The following is a 22091-nucleotide window of genomic DNA, read 5'->3' on the forward strand; positions in this document are numbered from 1 at the left end:
TTTGCAGCCAAAACTTCTAAGGTGAGAGATGTTTGGTTTTCTACCTTTGTAAAGCTGATATGGGGTTTTTGATATCATGGCTCTTATTGAAACTCTATTAAGAATGTAGGTTGCTGTGTTGACAACTTCTACCTAAAAATACTTTGGTAGATTGTTTTCACACAACATGGTTCGAGCCATTTCCTTTGAGGTTCGAATTTTCCTTTCTACAACCCCATTTTACTAAAGTGTTCTAGGAGCTAAAAAATTATGATCTAATCCTTTTTCATTGCAAAAGTTTTAAAAGTCATCTCTTTCAAACTCACATTCATGATCACTCCTAATGCTAACAATGAGAAGTCCATTTTCGTTTTGAACCTTTTTGCAATGATTTACAAATGCAAGTAGAGCATCATGTTCATGAGCAAGGAAATAGACCCAAGTATACCTAGAGTAGTCATCAACTATCACAAAGCCATCTGATTTTCCTCCTAGACTAGTTGTGTTAATTGGACCAAATAAATCAATATGCACCAGTTCAAGAGGTCTAGATGTTGACACAATCTTCATGGTTTTGAAGGATGTTCTAACTTGTTTACCTAGTTGGCAAGCATCACACATTTTATCATTCTTAAACTTAAGTTCAAGCAATCCAACGACTAGATTTTTTCTAATCAATTTTGAGATCGTATGCATGCTCACATGTGCTAGTCTCCTATGCCATAACCAGCTATCATTTTCTTCATTTGCCACAAGACACGTTTCATAATTTATCTCAAGATCTTCAAGGAATGTAACATACATATTCTTAATTCTTTTTCCTATGAATGAAACTTTGTTAGTACTTATCTCTATCACCTCACATTTGTTTGAATCAAAGCATACCTTGAAACCTTTATCACACAATTGGCTGATGCATAATAAATTGTGTTTTAAACCTTTGACCAGCAACAAATGACTGATTTGAGCTTAAGAGTTCTTACCAATGGTTCCTATACCATGAATTCTACCATTAGAATCATCTTCAAAAGGAATTGTACCTCCCTTTTTCTTGTCTATCTAAGCGAACAACATTTCATTTCAAGTCATGTGTCTTGAGCAGCCACTGTCCATATACCATGGTTCCTTCTCCTTTGGGTGTCTTTTCTAGTTGGCTCAACCTACAAAATAAATTTTCAGTTTTTCTTAACAAGTACCCATACCTTGATGGGTCCTTGAAGGTTAGTTGTGTGATACCCCAACTTCTATAGGCTTGTAACTAAGTATAGATGTAATAATATAGGCTAGGGGTAGTTTCATCATTTTCTCTAATAAGCTTCTAGAAGAAAGTTTTAGGATATTTTAAGGCCTAAATAGGCATAAGACAATATAAATGATGTGTGCTGATGAAAACACGAAGAAAACTAGAAGTTTCAACAATTTTCATAATAGGGGCAAAATGATCATTTTTCACCTCGGGTTAAAATTTATGTTTTTATGAACCCGAGTATGTTTAGACCATTATGGATCTTGTCCCAGTGTTAAAAGAGCAAAAAGATTGCATAAAAGATTGGAAGAGAATAAGTTAATTGGTGGAAGGGCATTTTCGTAATTTTATGGGAATGGACAAGTTGGCCTATAAATATTTGGAAATTTCCAGCACCTTCTTGAATTTCTAGCAGCTGGTCTTCTTCTTCTCCTCTCTCATGTTTCTTCAAAACTTCATGGAACCTTGTTTTGAAGCTTGAGTGATTTTCTCTCTCTAGCTCTAGTTTCCACACCTTTGAACCCTTTTGACTAGAACCTTTGAATGCTTTCATCCTCTCACTTTAAAACCCTTCAAAAATCAGGTTTTCACACTTTCTGTCACTAGTTGGACCTTCTAGAGAGAGAAAAAGAGAATTACACCATTTATTTGGAAGCAATTGGAAGGGAATTTGACTACAAAGGAGCCCTAGGGTAAGTGATGAACTAAGCTCAATTTTTAGCTGCAGAAAATGGCTAGTAATTGGGATTTATGAGCTGTTTTATTGTTGAGTATGTTCATTACTTTTAGTGATTAAGATAGTGAACATAGATGGCCATTTAATGTGGCAATTGAAAACTAGCTAAGAGATAGCTTTTAGAGTTCATAGTGTGTAAATTAATTAATGTGATCCTAGGTTTTTAAGGAAGCACCATCATTCCAATTGGATCATTAGGGGAATTTGAGTCAATTAAAAGTTCTACAATCAATTGGTGAGTGGACTACCTTCAAAACTGATTTTGGGAATATGATGGATTTGACAAAGTGTTTGAATGATTTTATACAATTTTTCATGAAAATGAATGCCTTGGGAACAAGCTTTTGAGAAAAGGTTTATGTTATGAAATGTGATTATTATGGATTTCTATGTGGCTTCATTATGTTGATATACATATATGCTTGAGTATAATGTTGTGTAATTATATTGACTCGGCTATGTGCGAGTAGGGAGTGCGCATAATCCGAGGATGACCCGGTTATGTGCTAGTAGGGAGTACGCATAACCCAGTGATGACCCAGCCATGTGCGAGTAGGGAGTGTGCATGAGCTGGTGATGATGATGATGAGATGGTGTGATGATGATGATGGGTATGTATGTATATATATATATATGTAACTATGTGTGTTATAGGAAATTGATGGATAATGGGTTATGGTTGTAATGCATGTGAAACTTGACATGTTAAACCTTGAGAAATTATTATGTGTTTTCATGTTGGTTTGGACTTTTTGGAAGGGTGGTTTTTCCTTTGGGAGAAAGGTAAATTTTGCATTGATGCCCTATATTTCGTTGCAACGAGAATGATTCTTGCTGTAGCGAGAAACTCTCGGGTTTTAAAAGGGTAGGCTAGTCGAAAACTCACTACAGCGAGAATGAAACTGTAGCTTCTCGCTACAGCGAAATGCATTCTCGCTGCAGCGAGAAACTTTATATTTTCTTGGTTACAATTTCGCTGCAACGAGAAACATTCTGTTTCTGGGTAAAAATTTCGCTGTAGCGAGATTAAATGTCGTTGCAGCCAAAAACTTTCTGTTTTGGTCTCTCATCTTGTCCAATTGCTGCCCTATCTTTCACTTCTTTGCTACCATATGGGAGCATGGACTTCCAACATTAAGGATTAAAAGAGTTAAGTTTAAAATGAGGAGGTTTAGTGAGAAACCGTCGACCTGTTGAGAAACGTTCGTTCGGTTAATAACTAAATTCCAACGTCGCTGCAGCGAAGATTCATTGTTGTATTTGACTTGCTTGTGCAATATTGAAGCTTTCATTCTTCAAGTGATTCGCTATGTATGGGTTCATGATTTACAAATGATTAATCACTTAAGGGCTCGATAAGGGGTTTTATCAGGAATGAACCAAATTGCATTGTTTTGAAACTAGTGCATCATGATTTTAAATTTTCCTTTGTTGTTGCTTATTCCCTTCCTTGTTCACTCACTGGGTTTATACTCAACATTTCAAATTCATGTTTTCAGATGACAAGGTAACCGGTAACTAGGACGAGGTATCCTTGTAGACGTGTGTCCATCTTTTGGTAGGTGTCTCAACATTCAGTAGCTGTACATTCATCCGAGTCCCTCCGCTGAAAGTCAAGTCTTCTTTTTGAGATGTATAGGCGAACCTAATGTACATTATTGGAATACATGTTGTAGACAATGTATGTATATAATAAATGAGAAATGCCAATACGAGTTGGCAATGTCTATTACTATTTTGATTTTAAGTTTTGAAAAATGACTTAGCAGTTTATGATGGAATGATGAATACGTCGGACTATTAGGCTTGCTTGGGCTTAGTGGACTACGTCCATTGGGCCCATGCGCCGGTCATGGCCCAAAATTTGGGTCGTGACAAAGTTGGTATCAAAGCCCTAGGTTTGTCTAGGTTCTAGAACTTCTTTTTGTTCGTCCAGCGAAGAGTCGGGTCTTTATGTGGGAACTTTAGTTGTAAAGTGTGAACCACGATACATTTTACAACCAAGTGACCGCATAGATTCCCTATCTTAGAAACTACCTTTTGCCTTAAGTATGATTATGAAATGTGTTTAATAACAGGTGTTTGCCTTTGTCTAGGTAAGAATGTCGCATAAGACACAAACTGCCTCAAGATGGATAAGGGAGCAAGATGCTCCTATTGATATGACAGATAGGCCACGGGCATCCACCCGAAGAGGCCGAGGTAGATGTGGCAGGGCCACTAGACTAGTGAGGGCGGATACGTCTATGAGTAGGCGAGAGGAGGCACAGTCCTCAGGTGATGTAGATAGGCACCCAGCTTGGGGTATTACTATCGAGGATTTAGCGGCAGGCCTACAGGGAGTCAACCGGGTTGTAGAGATGATGGCAACCCGTATGGAGGATATACAGAGGGTAGTAGAAAGGAGACCTACAGTACAGGAATCTCCTAGCTCCCAAGGACAGGCCGATCGCCAATATCATGAGGTTGAGAGGGGTCACTTAGAGATTTCTCTTCCCGATTTCCTAAAGCTTAAGCCTCCATCATTTTCAGGGTTTGATGCATCAGAGAAACCCCAGGTTTTCTTGGATAAGATGGAGAAAATTTGTAATGCTTTGGGATGTTCTAGTGTTCGGTCAGTTGAGCTAGCCGCATTCCAATTAGAGGATGTGGCGCAAGAGTGGTATAGCTCTTTATGTAGAGGCAGACAGACAGATGCAGCACCGTTGGCCTAAAGTGAGTTTAGTGCAGCCTTTTTGGATCGGTTTCTACCACTCAGTGTACGTAATGCCAGAGCCAGAGAGTTTGAGACTTTAGTACAAACTTCGAGCATGACGGTGTCTGAGTATGACATCAAGTTCACACAGTTGTCTCGAGTTGCTCCTGACCTCATTTTTACTGAGGAGATGAAGATTCAGAGGTTTGTGGATGGGTTAGTAGAGCCACTATTTAGGGCTGTGGCATCTCGAGATTTTACTACCTATTTCGCAGCAGTAGATTATGCTCAGCACATTGAAATGAGGACCAGTGAGAGTAGGGCTACGAGGGATAGAGCAAAAAGGGCCAAGATAGAGGGTTATCAAGGCCGTAGAGATTTCAGCAGTGGTGGTTCATCTTTTAGCCGTCAGGGTCCACAGAGGGACTCATGATTACCTCAGCAGGGGAGTGACGCGCCTGGTGCTAATATTATGATGGGATAGAGAACCTTTAGTTCTAGAAGGCGGCAAGATTCTAGACAGAGTAGTCAAGTCACCCACCCTTGTGATACTTGTGGGAGACGACATAGTGGATGATGCTTCTTTACCATAAGAACCTGTTTCGGGTGCAGTCAACCTGGGCATATTAGGAGGGATTGTTTGAGGGCTTAGTAATCACAAGATTCTACTTGTGGTTCCACCCAGCTAGCTTAGTCCGCTCCTTCAGTTACTGCCTCATTTGGACGGGAGGCTAATGGATTGAGAGGTAGAGGTGCTGGTACTTCCTCTAGGGCAGGCCATTGGGGTCCAAACATCAGAGTTCTATTGGTAGAGGCCAGGTGAGGGTGTTTGCTTTAACACAGCAGGAGGCCCAGACATCCAATGCCATGGTCTCAGGTATTCTTTCAATTTGTGCTATCAATGCTTGGGTACTATTTGATCCTAGTGCAACCTATTCTTTTATCTCTCCATGTTTTGCATCTAGGTTGGGTAGAGATCGTGTTAGGAGTGAGGAACAATTAGTGGTGTTTACTCCTTTAAAGGAGATATTTGTGGCCGAATGGGAATATGAGTCTTGTGTAGTGCGAGTGAAAGACAAAAATACTTCGGTGAATCTAGTTGTGTTAAACACCTTAGACTTTGATATGATCTTGGGGATGGATTGGTTATCACCCTGCCATGCTAGTGTGGGCTGTTATCATAAATTGGTTAGATTTGATTTTCTTGGTGAACCATCATTTAGTATTCAGAGGGATAGGAGTAATGCTCCAACCAATTTGATATCGGTGATTTCTGCCAGAAGATTATTACGACAGGGTTGTATAGGTTACTTGGCTGTGGTAAGGGATACTCAGGCTAAGGTTGGAGATGTAAGTCAAGTGTCGGTGGTGAAGGAGTTCGTGGATGTATTTCTTGAGGAGCTACTAGGTTTGCCTCCTGAACGGGAGATTGAGTTTTGTATAAATTTAATTCCCGACACTAGACCTATATCCATACCCCCATATAGAATGGCACCTACAGAGCTTAAAAAGCTTAAGGATCATTTGGAGGATTTATTAGATAAGGGTTTCATCCGTCTTAATGTATCCCCATGGGGAGCACCGGTGTTATTTGTGAAGAAGAAAGATGGATCACTTAGGCTGTGCATTGATTATCGACAACTTAATAAAGTGACGATGAAGAATAAGTATCCTCTCCCAAGGATAGATGATTTATTTGATCAACTACAAGGAGCACAATGTTTCTCTAAGATAGATCTACGATCTAGGTACCATCAGTTGAGAATCCGAAATGAAGATATACCCAAGACCGCATTTCGAACAAGGTATGGACACTACGAGTTCTTGGTGATGTCATTTGGGCTAACGAATGCTCTTGCAGCCTTTATGGATTTGATGAACCGAGTGTTCAAGCCTTATTTGGATAAGTTCGTGGTGGTGTTTATTGATGACATCTTGATATATTCGAAGAGCCGAGAGGAGCATGAGCAGCATCTTAAGATAGTGCTCCAAATTTTGAGAGAACATCGATTGTATGCTAAGTTCTCCAAGTGTGAGTTTTGACTCCAAAGTGTTGCATTTTTGGGGCATGTGGTATCTAAGAATGGGATACAAGTTGATTCGAAGAAAATTGAAGCAGTGGAAAAATGCCCAAGGCCAACATCAGTTACGGAGATTAGAAGCTTTGTGGGTTTGGCTGGCTATTATCGTCGCTTTGTAAAGGACTTCTCTAAAATAATCGCCCCTCTGACTAAGCTGACACGTAAGGATACAAAATTTGAGTGGTCTGATGCTTGTGAGGATAGCTTTGAGAAGCTTAAGGCATGTCTCACTGCAGCTCCAATATTAAGCCTACCTCAAGGCACAGGGGGTTATACAGTATTTTGTAATGCATCGCGGGTTGGTTTAGGGTGTGTATTAATGCAGCATAGGAAGGTGATTGCGTATGCATCAAGGCAACTTAAAAGGCATGAGCAAAATTACCCCGTACACGATTTGGAAATGGCAGCAATCGTGTTTGCCTTGAAAATTTGGAGACATTATTTGTATGGTGAGACTTGTGAGATATATACGGACCACAAAAGTTTGAAGTATATATTTCAGCAAAGGGATCTTAACTTACGGCAACGTAGATGGATGGAGTTGCTAAAGGATTATGATTGTACTATTCTTTACCATCCCGGTAAGGCGAATGTAGTGGCGGATGCTTTGAGTTGAAAATCAATGGGAAGTTTGGCACATATTTCTACAGAAAGGAGATCTTTGGTTAGGGAGACCCATAGCTTGGGAGACATAGGTGTGCATTTGGAAGTTATGAAGACAGATGCATTGCTAGCACATTTTAGAGTGAGGCCTATCTTAATGGACCGAATCAAAGAGGCACAAAGTAAAGATGATTTTGTAGTTAAGGCCTTAGAGGATCCTCAAGGAAGGAAAGGAAAAATGTTTACCAAAGGCACAGATGGAGTGTTGAGGTATGGAACTAGACTTGATGTGCCTGATGGTGATGGGTTGAGGAGAAAAATATTGGAGGAAGCTCACATGGCAGCTTATGTGGTACATCTAGGGGCTACAAAGATGTATCAAGATTTGAAAGAGGTGTATTGGTGGGAAGGAATTAAGAGAGATGTAGCTGAGTTTGTCTCCAAATGCCTGGTTTGTCAGTAGGTTAAGGCTAGCATCAAAAGCCTGCAGGGCTATTACAGCCATTACCAGTGTCAGAGTGGAAGTGGAAGCATATTGCCATGGACTTTGTAACGGGTTTGCCTCGAACTAGTAGGGGCTACGATTCGATTTGGATCCTAGTGGATCGGTTAACGAAGTCAGCCCATTTTCTTCTGGTTAAGACTATTTACGGCGCTGCCCAATACACTCAAGTTTATGTGGATGAGATAGTACGACTACATGGTATTCCCATTTCTATAGTATCTGACAGAAGAGCTCAGTTTACTAGTAGGTTTTAAGGAAAGTTGCAGGAAGCATTGGGCACTAAGTTAGATTTCAGCACAGCTTTCCACCCTCAAACTGATGGATAGTCTGAACGGACCATACATACATTAGAGGATATGTTGAGGGCTTGTGTGATAGACCTTGGGGTCAGGTGGGATCAATATCTACCCTTAGTAGAATTTGTCTACAACAACAGTTTCCAAACTAGCATCCAAATGGCACCATTTGATGCATTGTATGGACGGAGATGTAGGTCACCCATTGGATGGCTAGAGGTGGGAGAAAGGAAACTTTTGGGGCTTGAGTTGGTGCAGGATGCCACTGAGAAAATACGCATGATTTGGCAATAGATGTTAACAGCACAAAGTAGACAGAAATCATATGCTGATAACCGACGGAAAGACTTGGAGTTCTAAGTAGGAGATCATGTATTTTTTAAAGTTTCGTCAACTAAAGGGGTAATGAGGTTTGGTAAGAAAGGGAAGTTAAGTCCTCGGTATATAGGACCCTTCGAGATTTTAGAAAGGGTTGGAGTAATGGCATATCGTTTGGCATTACTGCCAGTCCTTTCGAATATTCATCCTGTGTTTCATGTGTCCATGCTTAGGAAGTACAACCTAGATCCATCACATGTAATACGGTATGAAACCATTCAGTTGCAAGATGATCTAACCTATGAGGAGCAACCGGTAGCTATCCTTGATAGGCAAATTAAAACGCTCCGTTCAAAGGAAGTAGCATCAGTGAAAGTGTTGTGGCAGAATCACACTAGCGAGGAGGTAACGTGGGAAGCTGAGGAGGAGATACGAACAAAGTATCCCCATCTCTTTGATACTTAGAGGTACGTTACCTTATAGTGAATTTAAATTCAGGGACCGAATTTCTTTAAGTGGGGGAGAATGTGATACCCTAACTTCTATAGACTTATAACTAAGTATAGATGTAATAATATGAGCTAGGGGTAGTTTCATCATTTTCTCTAATAAGCTTCCAGAAGAAAGTTTTATGATATTTTAAGGCCTAAATAGGCATATGACAGTATAAATGATGTGTGCTGATGAAAACACGAAGAAAACTAGACGTTTCAACAATTTTCATAACAGGGGCAAAATGGTTATTTTTCACCTCGAGTTAAAATTTTATGTTTTTGAACCTGAGTATGTTTAGACCATTATGGATCTTGTCCCAATCTTAAAAGAGCAAAAAGATTGCATAAAAGATTGGAGGAGAATAAGTTAATTGAAGGAAGGGCATTTTCGTAATTTTATGAGAATGGATAAGTTGGCCTATAAATATCTAGAAATTTCCAGCACCTTCTTGAATTTCCAGCAGCTGGTCTTCTTCTTCTTCTTCTCCTCTTTCACGTTTCTTCAAAACTTCATGGAAGCTTGATTTGAAGCTTGAGTGATTTTCTCTCTTTAGCTCTAGTTTTCACACCTTTGAACCCTTTTGACTAGAACCTTTGAATTCTTTCATCCTCCCACTTTAAAACCCTTCAAAAATCTAGTTTTCACATTTTCTCTCACTAATTGGACGTTCTAGAGGGAGAAAGAGAGAATTACACCATTTATTTGGATGCAATTGGAAGGGAATTTGACTATAAAGGAGCCCTAGGGTAAGTGATGAACTAAGCTCAATTTTTAGTTGCAGCGGAAAATAGATAACCAATTCTATCACAAATATAACATCTAGATGAGACATTAACAAAATTTTTTTTGAAGTATGTGTCACTTCTTGAAGTTTCCTTTTTTAAACTTTTAAGTGTAGCATTTTCCTTAATTGCTTTTTGTAAATCTTCAGTTTTGTTTTCCAATTCAAATTTCAGGATCTCAAAATCTGTTTTTGAATGTTCTAATTCAGTTTGAAGAAAATTTCATTGTTCAAAAATAGAATTAAAGTCATGTCTAATCTTTTCTAAGTTTGTTTCAAGAGATGCAGTCTTTTTCTTTAAAGTCTTGTACTTTAAAGCAAGTTTTTCGAATTCATCATCAAGACATTCATACTTTTCTTGAAGTTCATCAATAGAAATATCACAAGGGGATGAAGATACCTCAAATTCATCATCCTTTGCTATTAGACATAAATTTGCTCTTTCTTCCACATTTTCCTCTTCAGCGTCAGAACTTGAGACATCACTGTCAGACCAAGTTGTAGCCACCATTGCTTTCTTTGATTTTCTATTTTTCTTTGGAGTTTCCTCCTTCAGCAAGGGGCATTCTGACTTGAAATGTCCAGGCTTCTTGCATTCGAAGCGTATAACATCTTCCTTTTTGTTCAACTCATTTTTATTTTTGGTTCTCCATGAATAACCTTGATCTCTTTTATATCCTTTCTTAGCCAATCTCCTGTTCTGTGAGACCTTGACCTTTATAGAATCGTAAAGGGAAGTATACGCGATATCCCTGATTTGGGGTAATTTCATCATTTTCTTAGTAAGCCCATAAAAGTAAGATTTAAAACAATATTATGGCCTAAGTAGGCCTAAGGCATAAATGGATGATGAAATTAGGGGTAAAATAAAAAAGAAACAAAAATTTTGACGATTTTCACGATAGGGGCAAAATGGTCATTTTTCACCTCAAGTTAAAATTTTAAGTTTTCTTGAACTTGAGTATGTCTAAACAATTATGGACCTTGTCCTAGTGTCAAAGGAGTAAAAAGATTTCATAAAGGGTTGAAAGAGAGTAAGTTAATTGGTGGAGGGGTAATTTGGTAATTTTAAGGGAATGGATAAGATTGGATATAAGTATCTTCCTTCTAGTAGCTTCTTCTCCCATTTTCCAACAGCTTGTCTTCTTCTTCTTCTTCCATTTCACGTTGCTTCCAACCTCCATGGAAGCTTGATGTGGAGCTTGTATAATTTTCTCTCTCTAGCTTTAAATTTCATACTTTTCTGCCCTTTTGACTAGAACCCTTGTATTCTTTCACTCTCTCACTTCAAAACCCTTGATAAATCTTATTTCCATACTTTCTCTCACTAGTTGGGCATTCTAGAGAGAGAAAAAGAGAATTCTACCATTTGTTTGGAAGCTATTAGAAGAGAAATAAACTACAAAGAAACCCTAGTGTGACTAATGAACCAAGCTTGATTTTTAGCTTTGAATAATGGCTAGTAATTGAGGTTATGAGTTGTTTTATTGTTGAGTATGTTCATTCCTTTTATAGTGATTAATATAGTGAACATAGATAGCCACTTAATGTGGCAATTGAAAGCTAGCTAAGAGATAGCTTTTAGGGTTTATAGTGTGTGAATTGACCTATTGTTTATGCTAATGTGATTCTAGGTTCTAACGAAGTCTCATCCTTCCAATTGGATCATTGGGGGAATTAGAGTCAGCTAAAGGCTCAACAATACCAGTGAGTGAACTGCCTTCAAAACTTGTTTTGGGAATACAATGTATTTGCCACCCATTTGAATGAATTATCAAGTTTTTCATAAAAGCAAGTGCCTTGGGAACAAGCTTTTGCTAGATGGTATTATGTGGTGATATGTGATTGCTATGGATTCATGCATTATTGCATTATGATGATAAATATATACATGTGTAGTGCATGATGATTGATATTGTGTATAATGACTGTAACCGTGTGTGTGCACGATGTGGGGGATGCACATGTCGGTGATGATAGTGGTGTGAGAGAAGAATGATGATAGTGCCTGTGTACACGATGTGGGGGGATGTACATGATGGCACTGAATGTACATGATGTGGGGGGATGCACACGATGGCGTCGGCTATGTGCACGATGTGGGGGGATGTACATGAGCCGGGTGTGATTATGATGATATTGATGTTTCTCTATGTAATTATGCATATCATACTTATGAAATGAAAGCTCATGAATATGATATATGATTGATATATGTGTGAAATTTGATACATTGCACTTTGGGAAATTTCATGTGTTTTATGTTGATTTTGTTGGTTTAGCAGGATGGCTTTTTATTGAGTGAAGGGAAACTTTTTCTTGGTGCTCTGTTTCTCGTTGCAGCGAGATTCATTTTCGCTGCATCAGGAAACTCTCGGGTTTTGAAGGGGTAGGCTAGCCAAAAACTCGTTGCAGTGAGAATCCATTTTCGCTGTAGTGAGAAAGGTACTGCAGCGAGAAACATTCTGTTTAAGGACCAAAATTTCACTACAGCGAGATTCATTCTCACTGCAGTTAAAAATTTCTGTTTTTCTCCTGATTTGGCTCGGTTGCTACCCTATTTTCCATTTCTTTGGTACCATAGTTGAGCATGAACTTCCAACATTAAAGAATAAATGAATTAAGTTTAAAATGAGGAGGTTTGGTGAGAAACCCTCGGCCAGTTAAGAAACCTTCAGCTAGATGATAATTAAAGTCAAGTGTCGCTGCAGCGAGGACCCGTCGTTTATTTGACTTGATTTGCATGAATGCTATTAATGTTTTCACTTTCCAAAACTTTTGTTGAGCATGGACTCTTTCCAATAAGTGAATTTTCTCATGTGGGGTTTACATGAAGGGTTTAATAAGAATAAAAAAAAATTGCATTGTTTTGGAAAAGAATGCATCATGATTTCGTTAAACATTCCTTATGGTATGCTTGTTCCCTTCCTTGTTCACTCACTGGGTTTATACTCACCGTTTTCAACTTCATGTTTTCAGATCACGAGGCAGCTAGTAACTAGGACGAGGTGTCCTTGTAGACTTGTATCCATATTTTTGTAGGTGTCTTAGCATTCAGTAGCTGTACATTTGTCCGAGTCCGTCCGCTGGAAGTCAAGTATTCTTTTGTTGTGTATAGACGAACCTAATGTAAATTACTAAGATACATGTTATAAATAATATATATACACTTGTTTGGTATGCCAATATGAGGTGGCAATGTTTAATATTATTTTCATTCTAAGTTATGAAATATGACTTAGCAGTTTATGATGGAATGATGAACATGTCAGATTAATAGGCTTGCTTGAGCTTAATGAATTACGCCTATTGGGCCCTTACGCCGGTCATGGCCCAAAATTTAGGTCGTGACATGTCCCTTTGTCTTATGACCTTTCTGAATCTTCTTGCAACCATTGCCAATTCTTCATCATCATCACAAGATAGATTGTTTAGTTCTATTTCAAGGATGCTTGCCTTTAAAGCAAAGCTTCTCTTTTTTTTCTTTTGCTTCTCTCTTGTATTCTTTTTCCTTTTCCTTAAGTTTCAACTCGTAAGTGAGAAACGATCCACAAATTCCAATAAGGGTGATAACATTTAAGTCCTTGGCTTCATGAATGGCAGTCACTTTTGGCTTCCAATTTTTGAGTAGGCTTTTAAGAAGTCTTTTGACAATTTCATGTTCGGGAATTGGTTTGCCTAGTTGACTGAGTTTATTTGTGATGTTTGTGAACCTATCTAGCATGCTGGCGATATCTTGACCAAGTTCCATCTTAAACAACTCATAATTGTGGGTTAAGAGGGCTATTTTGGACTCCTTAACTTGTGAAGTCTCTTCATGACTAATCCTAAGTTTGTCTCACACTTGTTTAGCTGTGGTACAGCTTGACACTTTGTTGAACTCAGTGGGAGTTAAAGCACAATGCAAAGTGTTTATTACCTTGAAATTAGTCTAGACTATTTTTGTTTCAGCCTCGATCCATTCAGACCTTGGCTTATGAATCATTTCATTTGTCACTACATTTATTATTAAGGGAATGAAGGGTCTATTAGTGATGACGTCCCATATCTTATAATCTATTGCCCTAATATAGATTGGCATTCTAGTACTACAATAGGGATAATTTGAGCCATCAGAGGTGGCCTATTTGAGGACTGTCCCTCAGCAACTACTAATTTTTGAAGAGCTATTAGGATCCCCCTTAGGATGTTAAGCCTTGAGAAAGAATAAGTGGCTCTGATACCACTTCTTAGTCCCGAATAAATGTGCTATAGGGGGGGTGAATAGCACTTTTTGGCTCTTACTAAAATTGACTTCAAATTCTGGACAAGTTGAAGATCAATAATGACTAGTTCAAGGAAAGATGGAGAAATGATTCAAGTAGGAATGGAAATGAAAATTTAAAAACAGAGGAGACAACACTCAACAATTTATAGTGGTTTGATCAAAGACCTACATCCACTACCTTGATTGTTCAACCAAGGATTTTCTAAACAATATCACTATGATCGGTGAAATTCACAAGCTTCACCAATCTTTACAAAGGCTTTTTACAAGTTCAGCCACAACCTTTAACAATGGTTTTCCCGGGATCAACCAAAACCCAAAAGTAACTTTTCTAGGTTAAGTTAGAACCTATACAATCAATCAAGCTAACTCAAGCTTGAATGAATCCCTTAGAGTGACTCACATTCTCTAAGCACTCAAGAAGAAAAGAAATAAATGAGTACCTATGATCATTGACTTGATCTGGGTGGTAAAAAGTGAAGCGCATAAATCTATTACAAGGATAGGAGTGAAGTGCAGAAAGTATGCTGAAGGTTTTTGTAATTTTTTAGCTCTTTTTGGACTTGGAAGCCTTGGATCCATTTTTTAGCTATTGGGAGTCCCTTAAATACTTCAAAGATTTGCTCTAATGGGTGTTAGGCAGTTTCTAACTGTTGGAAACAGTTTGGTGGCAGTTCTAGTTGTTAATCTGTCTTTTAGTACTCAAATTCAAATTTTTAGACAGAATGCTATTGGTCGATTAAGTCGTCTATGTCTTTGAACCTAGTTTCTGGCAATAAGCTCTTAGTAGACTAACTGTGCTTCTTAGTCAATTAAGTGGTCTTTTCTTGTAATCTAAATTTCTAACAGTATGCTCTTAGTTGACTAACCACGTATCTTGGTTGACTAAGTGTTCTCTATTTCTCAATCCTCTTAAGCCCACCAACTTCTAATTTGATTTTTAGCTAACAAACACCCTTCATTTTTTGACTAAGAGGCTTCTGTTTTGTTTATCAATTGCGACTCCTTATTCCTATTATTTTTTATATGTGCCTTTGAATGATTAATTTATTATTAGCATACAATTTTTGTCCTGCACACTTAATTAGAAATATTCGACACAAATGAATGCGAATGTTTTATTATCATCAAAAACTAATGGAGCCAACAAGCTTATCAGTGTAATTCAATCCCTCATCATATATCCATAGGATGATAAGAGCTTCGTGTAATGTCTACTCTCATTGACCTCCATATTTGTTCCTTCAGTTTGATCATTAGCTTTACGGAGACTTATGAAACTCATTTCATAATCTCCTAATCACCTTGGCCAAGGATTTGATTAAGCTAATGTCAACCAAGAACTAATGAGATATTTCCCCTTGAATCACTTAGGTTGATGATTCCTCACTTGATCACTTATTTGCCTTTATATATTTTATACTATAGCCAACAACATCCTATTTTGGCATCCTTGGTTAGGCACCCGTTAGGATGAAATCAATGCATAGTACTTCACATATAAGACAACTTGGTGTCTCAAGTCTAGGGAGGAGTTACACAACTGACATCATTGCATTGACATTTGAGTGAGGTACCAAATGCATTTCTCATGACGGGTCATGTTCAAGGAACTCACTCTCCCATGGCTAGCACCCATATGCTAGTAGTAAGTATCTCTATACTTAAACCTATGAGAGTGATTGCTTACTTCACAAGTAAGGCACATAACATGTGCCAATCTTTGAGCATTATTGATAACCCATATCAATAATATAATGATCATGAACTTTTAGGAACAATCCTTTGATGCATAAGGATCTTGTAATTGTATCCTAATATAATTCCTTTACAAGGCATATATAGTTCCATGGGCTTTATCTACATAAGTATAAAAAGTAATTAAATCACAAACTTATGGATAAAGAACTACCTTCAAATTATTATAAATTAATAAAATATCATACTTGAATAACTCAAAATGTAATTCCCATATGACCATAGATTGGCTTGTAAGGCTCATACTAACAATGTTTCATTCGCACTAAAGCCAATTGCCTATGTATTTTATTCCAATATTCTTAACATGGTGATTATGCTTCTGTTGAGACAATGCTTTAGTGAAAGGATCAGCAACATTATCCTTAGTGGGTATACGCTCTATGCAAATGTCTCCTTTTCTAATTATCTCTCTAATCACATGGTAACGCCGCAATACATGTTTGGATTTCTGATGAGACCTTGGTTTCTTTGCTTGTGCAATGGCTCTATTGTTATCACAATACGAAGGTATTAGATCAACAATGCTAGGAACCACATCTAGTTCAGTAATGAACTTATTAATATAAACTACCTCTTTCGTTACCTTAGACATAGAGATGTATTTCGCCTCGGTTGTACAATCTGCAGTCGTCTCTTGTTAAGAGCTCTTCCAACTTAATGCACTTCCATTGAGTGTGAACACATATCCACTTTGCGATTTGCCATCATCTTTGTTAGTTTGAAAGGTTGCATCCACATAACCCCTAAATTGGAGTTCATCTCTTCCATAAATCGAAAATAAATCCTTAATTCTTCGTAAGTACTTCAGGCTGTTATTTGCAACTATCTAGTGCTCACCAGGACTAGCTTGGTATCTGATTGTGACACTCATAGCATAAGATACATCTAGTCTAGTACAAAGCATCGCATACATGATAGATCCTATTATTGAAGCATATAGGATCTTATCCATGTGATCTCTTTCTTTCTAATTCTTTGGACACATGTCCTTAAAGAGATTGATTCCTTGTGACATAAGAAAGTGTCCCCTCTTAGTCTCCATCATGTTAACCCTTTTTAGCACCTTGTCTTTGTATGTGCATTGGGAGAGACCTAGCAACCTTTTAGATCTATCTCTATAGATCTTTATTCCCCAAATATAGGTTACTTCTCCCAAATCCTTCATGGAGTATTGTTTGGACAACCAAATCTTCATAGATTGTAGCAATGGTATGTCATTCCCTATGAGCAGTATGTCATCAACATAGAGCACTAGAAAAATTATGGCACTCTCACTAGCCTTTTTATAGACACATGGTTCAAATTGATTTTTGATGAAGTCATACCCTACTACAACTTCATCAAAACGGATGTTCCAACTCTGAGAAGCTTGCTTAAAGTCCATAAATGGACTTTTAAAGCTTGAACAACTTATTAGCATTAGCATTGGATATAAGACCTTCAGGTTGTGTCATGTACACTTCCTCTTTCAAGTTTCTATTAATGAATGTAGTTTTAACATCCATTTGCCATATTTCATAATCATGGTACGTAGCAATTGCAACCAAAATCCTAATGGATTTAAGCATAGCAACTGGTAAAAAGTCTAGCTTTAAAGGTTTGCACCTTGTCATCTACATTGGTCTTTCTCTTAAAGACCCAATTGCAGCTAATAAGTGTTACACCATCAAGTGGATCCACCAAAGTCCACACTTGGTTGGTATCCATGGCAGCTTTTTAAAAATCATGGCTTTTAGCTATTTCTCAGAATTTACGTTCAACATCACCTCCTTATAAGTTGTAGGCTCATCATTTATGGGTAACGCATTCCTTTCCAAGAGAAATCCATATCTCTCTAGAGCTTGAAGTATCCTACTAGACTTTTTGAGTGGTTGTGCCTTTTAAGATTGTGGTTGTACATTAGATGTCACAATCTCAAGCTCAAGTTCCAACTAAATGTCAATTTGTAGGTCTCGAACTTCTTCGAGTACAACTTTACTCCCACTAACCCTTTCAATTAAGAACTCTTTCTCAAGGAAAATGGCATGCCTTAAGACAAGCACTTTTTGCTCATGGGGATTATAGAAATAATATCCGTGTGTTTCTTTAGAATATCCCACAAATTTACATTTCTTTGATCTTGCTCTTAGCTTATTAGACATTGTACACTTCACATAAGTAGTACATCCCCAAATCTTAGCATAAAAAAAAAGTTGGGCCTTTTGCCACTCCATATCTCATATAATGTCTTATCAACTGATTTGGTAGGAACTTAGTATAGTATGCAAGCAACAGTTTCTATGGCATATACCTAAGAAGATATAGGAAGATTCGCACGACTCATCATGGATTGAACCATGTATAATAATGTTTTATTCTTTCTCTTAGACACCCCATTGTGCTATGGAGTCACTAGAGGAGTCTATTGTTAGAGAATCCCATTCTCTTTTAGATAATCTTGAAACTCTTGACTAAGATATTCTCCTCCTCAATTAGATCTACGAGTGAGAATACCCTTTCCAGTTTGTTTTTCAACCTCCGTTCTATATTCTTTAAACTTGTCAAAGGATTCAGATTTATATTTGGTCAAATATACATAACCATAGTAAGAATGGTCATTTGTGAAGGTGATGAAGAAGAAGTATCATCCTCTAGCACTAGTATTCATAAGACCACATACATCCGAAGTACAAGTCCTAGTAACAACCCAACTCGTTCACCCTTCTTAGTGAAAGGCTACTTAGTCATCTTCCCAAGGAGACAACATTTACACGTTCCATAAGATTCATAATTAAATGGATTAATGTAACCTTATTTGTGTAACTTGGTTAAGCAAGTCACATTGATGTGTCCAAGCCTACAGTGTCAGATGTAGGATAGTTTTGGATCATCTTTCTTTACTTTCTTGACCTCTATATTGAGTATGGGTATTTTAAGATCAGGAATATAAGGAACGTTCGAATGTGTCCTTGCACCATAATGTATCTCTCCTTTCGAGAAAGAACAATAATTGCCCTTAATGTAAAATTCAATATCATCATATAGTGCCAAGTATGACATAGATATGATATTTCAAGATATTAAAGGAACATAGTAGTAGTCTTTTAATTCCAAGATCAACCTAGATGGTAAAGGTACGGTACTTGTCCTAATAGCCAATGCAGCAACCTTTGCTCCATTTCCTACTCTTAGGACTACTTCTCTATTCCTTAATATTCTACTCGTTTCCAACACCTTCATGTCATTAGATAAGTGTGACCCATATCCAATATCCAATACCCATGATGACGAATCAATAGTAGATAGATTTACTTCAGTCATATACATGGTCAAAGGTTAAACTTCTACAAGTTTCTCATTATTTTACTTTGTCAAGAAGGCAAACATATCTTCTTTAATGACATCTATTCTTAATAAATATTTGAGAACGTTTCTCAACTTGATATACTAGTCCAAACATTTTACCCTGAATTTCACCATTACATCAACTATGTTGTGCAAAGTAATGTGTATTTGCATTCTAACAGCCTAGATATTTAAAGAATGTTTATGAGTGTGTTATAATCTATTAAGATGAGATAGTAAATCTTAAATTGATTGTTCCCACTATTTTCTTCAAGATGATAACCCTCTATATCACCTTGAGATATCTCTACAAAGATTCCCTTAGTGGGCTAGGATCCCTATCTATTCTAATCATGACCTTAAGTGTGCTTAACAAACCATGATAGGTGGATTAGGTAGGTAACTGAGCTTACCAATTATATCTTTATACAACTCCTAAATCAGCTAGGTGACAACACATTACCTAAACATATCATATATGTTTTGTCTAGCCATTGCCTCTAGTTTCCATAATAATCAAGTTTCCCAGCATTCGAATTTTATGAAACTAGTTGAGTAATGTGAGACCTTGACCCCTGTAGCCTCGTAACTAGGTGTAGACACGACAACACGAGCTAGGGGTAATTTCGTTATTTCCTTAATAAGCCCCTAAAAGTAAGCTTTTAAACAATATTAAGGCCTAAGTAGGCCTAAGGCATAAATAAATGATGAAAATAAGGGTAAAATGATGAAAAAAATAAAAAATAATGATGGTTTCTAAGGTAGAGGCAAAATAGTCATTTTCATCTCGGGTCAAAATTTTTAAGTTTTCGTGAACCCTAGTATTTATAGACTATTATGGACCTTGTCCTAGTGTCAAAAGAGTAAAAGATTGCATCAAGGATTGGATTACAACAAGTCAACTTGTTAAGGGCATTTTCGTAATTTAAGTAGAGTTCGATAAGTTTGAGCTATAAATATCATCTTCCAGCAGCTTCTTCTCATATTTTCCAGCAGTTTCTTCTTCTTCTCCCTCCTATCTCACATCGCTTTCATTCTCCATGGAAGTTTGTTTGAAACCTCCATAACTTCTCTCAAGCAAACTCTAATTTTCATGCTTTTGTGCACCCTTTCATAGAACCTTTGTGATCTTTCACTCTCTCACTTTAAAACCCTTGAAAAGTCTAAAACTAATACTTTCTCTCACTAGTTAGGTGTTTTAGAGAAAGAAAGAAAGGCTCTCTATAATAGTTTGGGAATTCTTGAGGAGGAATCCAATTACAAATCTAGCAAGGTGAGTGTTGAAATTGAGTTGATATTTTAGTTGTTGATAATGTCTAGTAATTTGATTTATGAGTGTATTATTATTGAGATTATTTAATCATTTTAATGTGACTAGAGTAGTGTAAATAATAGCAATTTAATGGTAGTTGGAAGCTAGTAGGAATGACTAGTAGAACTTAATTTAGAAAATAACTTTGGAATAGTATTAATGCCAAGTTGGGTTGATGGTGATGATGCTAATGTCATGATAGGTTCCAACGAAGCCTCACCACCCCATTTGGACCATTAGAGGAAGTTGGAGTTGAGTAAAGATTTAACGAATACCAGTTAGTGGACTTGCATTTCAAAATTTCTTTAGGAATTGTAAATGTATTTGGGGTGAAACATTTGAATGATTTTATCCAACTTTTCTTTAAAAATATACCTGGGGAACAAGCCTTTGGTGAAATGTTTCTATCTTGTGAAAATGTGCCATATAAATGGTTCATGTGTTATCACAATATGTTGATATGTATAATATGCATTGGATGTTCCTTTTTATGTGATAATGATGACCTAGCTATGTTCGTGTGGGAGTGCACATGAGCTGATGATGACCTAACTATGTGTGTGTGGGAGTGTACATGAGCTGATGATGACCCAACTATGTGCGAGTAGGGAGTGCACATGAGCTGATGATGATGGGATGCTATGCATGATGATGTATATATATATATATATATATATATATATATAAATATATGTGTTATAGAAAGTTCATGAGTATGGTATATAATTGTAATACATGTGGATCTTGCATGTCGAACCTTGGAAATTTCTAAGCATGTTCAAGTTGATTTTGTGTTTGTAGCTAAATGGCCTTTTCTTGAGAGAATGAAAACTTGTTATTGGTGTTCTGTTTCTCGTTGCAGCGAAAAACTCTTGGGTTTAGAGGGTTATACTGGCCTGATTCTAGCTGCAGCGAGAAAGTTGCTGATGCTTCTCGTTGCAGTGAGATTTATTCTCGTTGCAGCAAGAAACATTTTGTTTTGCCGCATGAATCTCACTGTAAAGAGAATGAATTCTCGTTGCAGCGAGAAACTTTCTATCCTGCATGCTACCTTCTATGGTTGCTGCCCCATTTTTCATATCATTAACACCACAGTGGATCATGGACTCCCAACATTAAGGGATTTATTTAATTAAGTTTGAAAGGAGGGGTTTTAGAGATAAACCCTCAACCAGTTGAGAAACCCTCGTGTAGCTGATAATTTTAACACAAATTCCGCTGCAGCGAGGCCCGGTCGTTTCACTTGACTTGCTTGAATGCTATTAAAGTTTTCACTCTTCAAATCCTTTGTTGTGCATGGATCTTTTATCGTCAAGTGATTAATTCATTAAGGGTTAATGAGGGGTTTTAATAAGAACTAAACAAAGTTGCATAGTTTTTGAAAATAAATGCATCATGTTTTCTTTAAATTTTCCTTATCGTTTGCTTGTTCCCTTTCTTTGTTCACTCACTGGGTTTATACTCACAATTTTCAACTTCATGTTTTTGTCACGACCCAATTTCCCGAGCAATGACCGGCGCATGAGCTCCATGAGCATAGCTCACTAAGCCCAAGCAAGCCTATCCATTTACCTTTGCTTAACAAAATTATCATATCATGCATACACACACACCTTTTCTCGGGTGTGAACATAGCCAAAACACAATGGCATTATCGATAATAATATACATGCACTATACCAGTCATGTATT

The sequence above is a fragment of the Theobroma cacao genome, chromosome 4, assembly GCF_053813885.1.
Source record: "Theobroma cacao isolate CCN51 chromosome 4, ASM5381388v1, whole genome shotgun sequence".
NCBI lineage: Eukaryota > Viridiplantae > Streptophyta > Magnoliopsida > Malvales > Malvaceae > Theobroma > Theobroma cacao.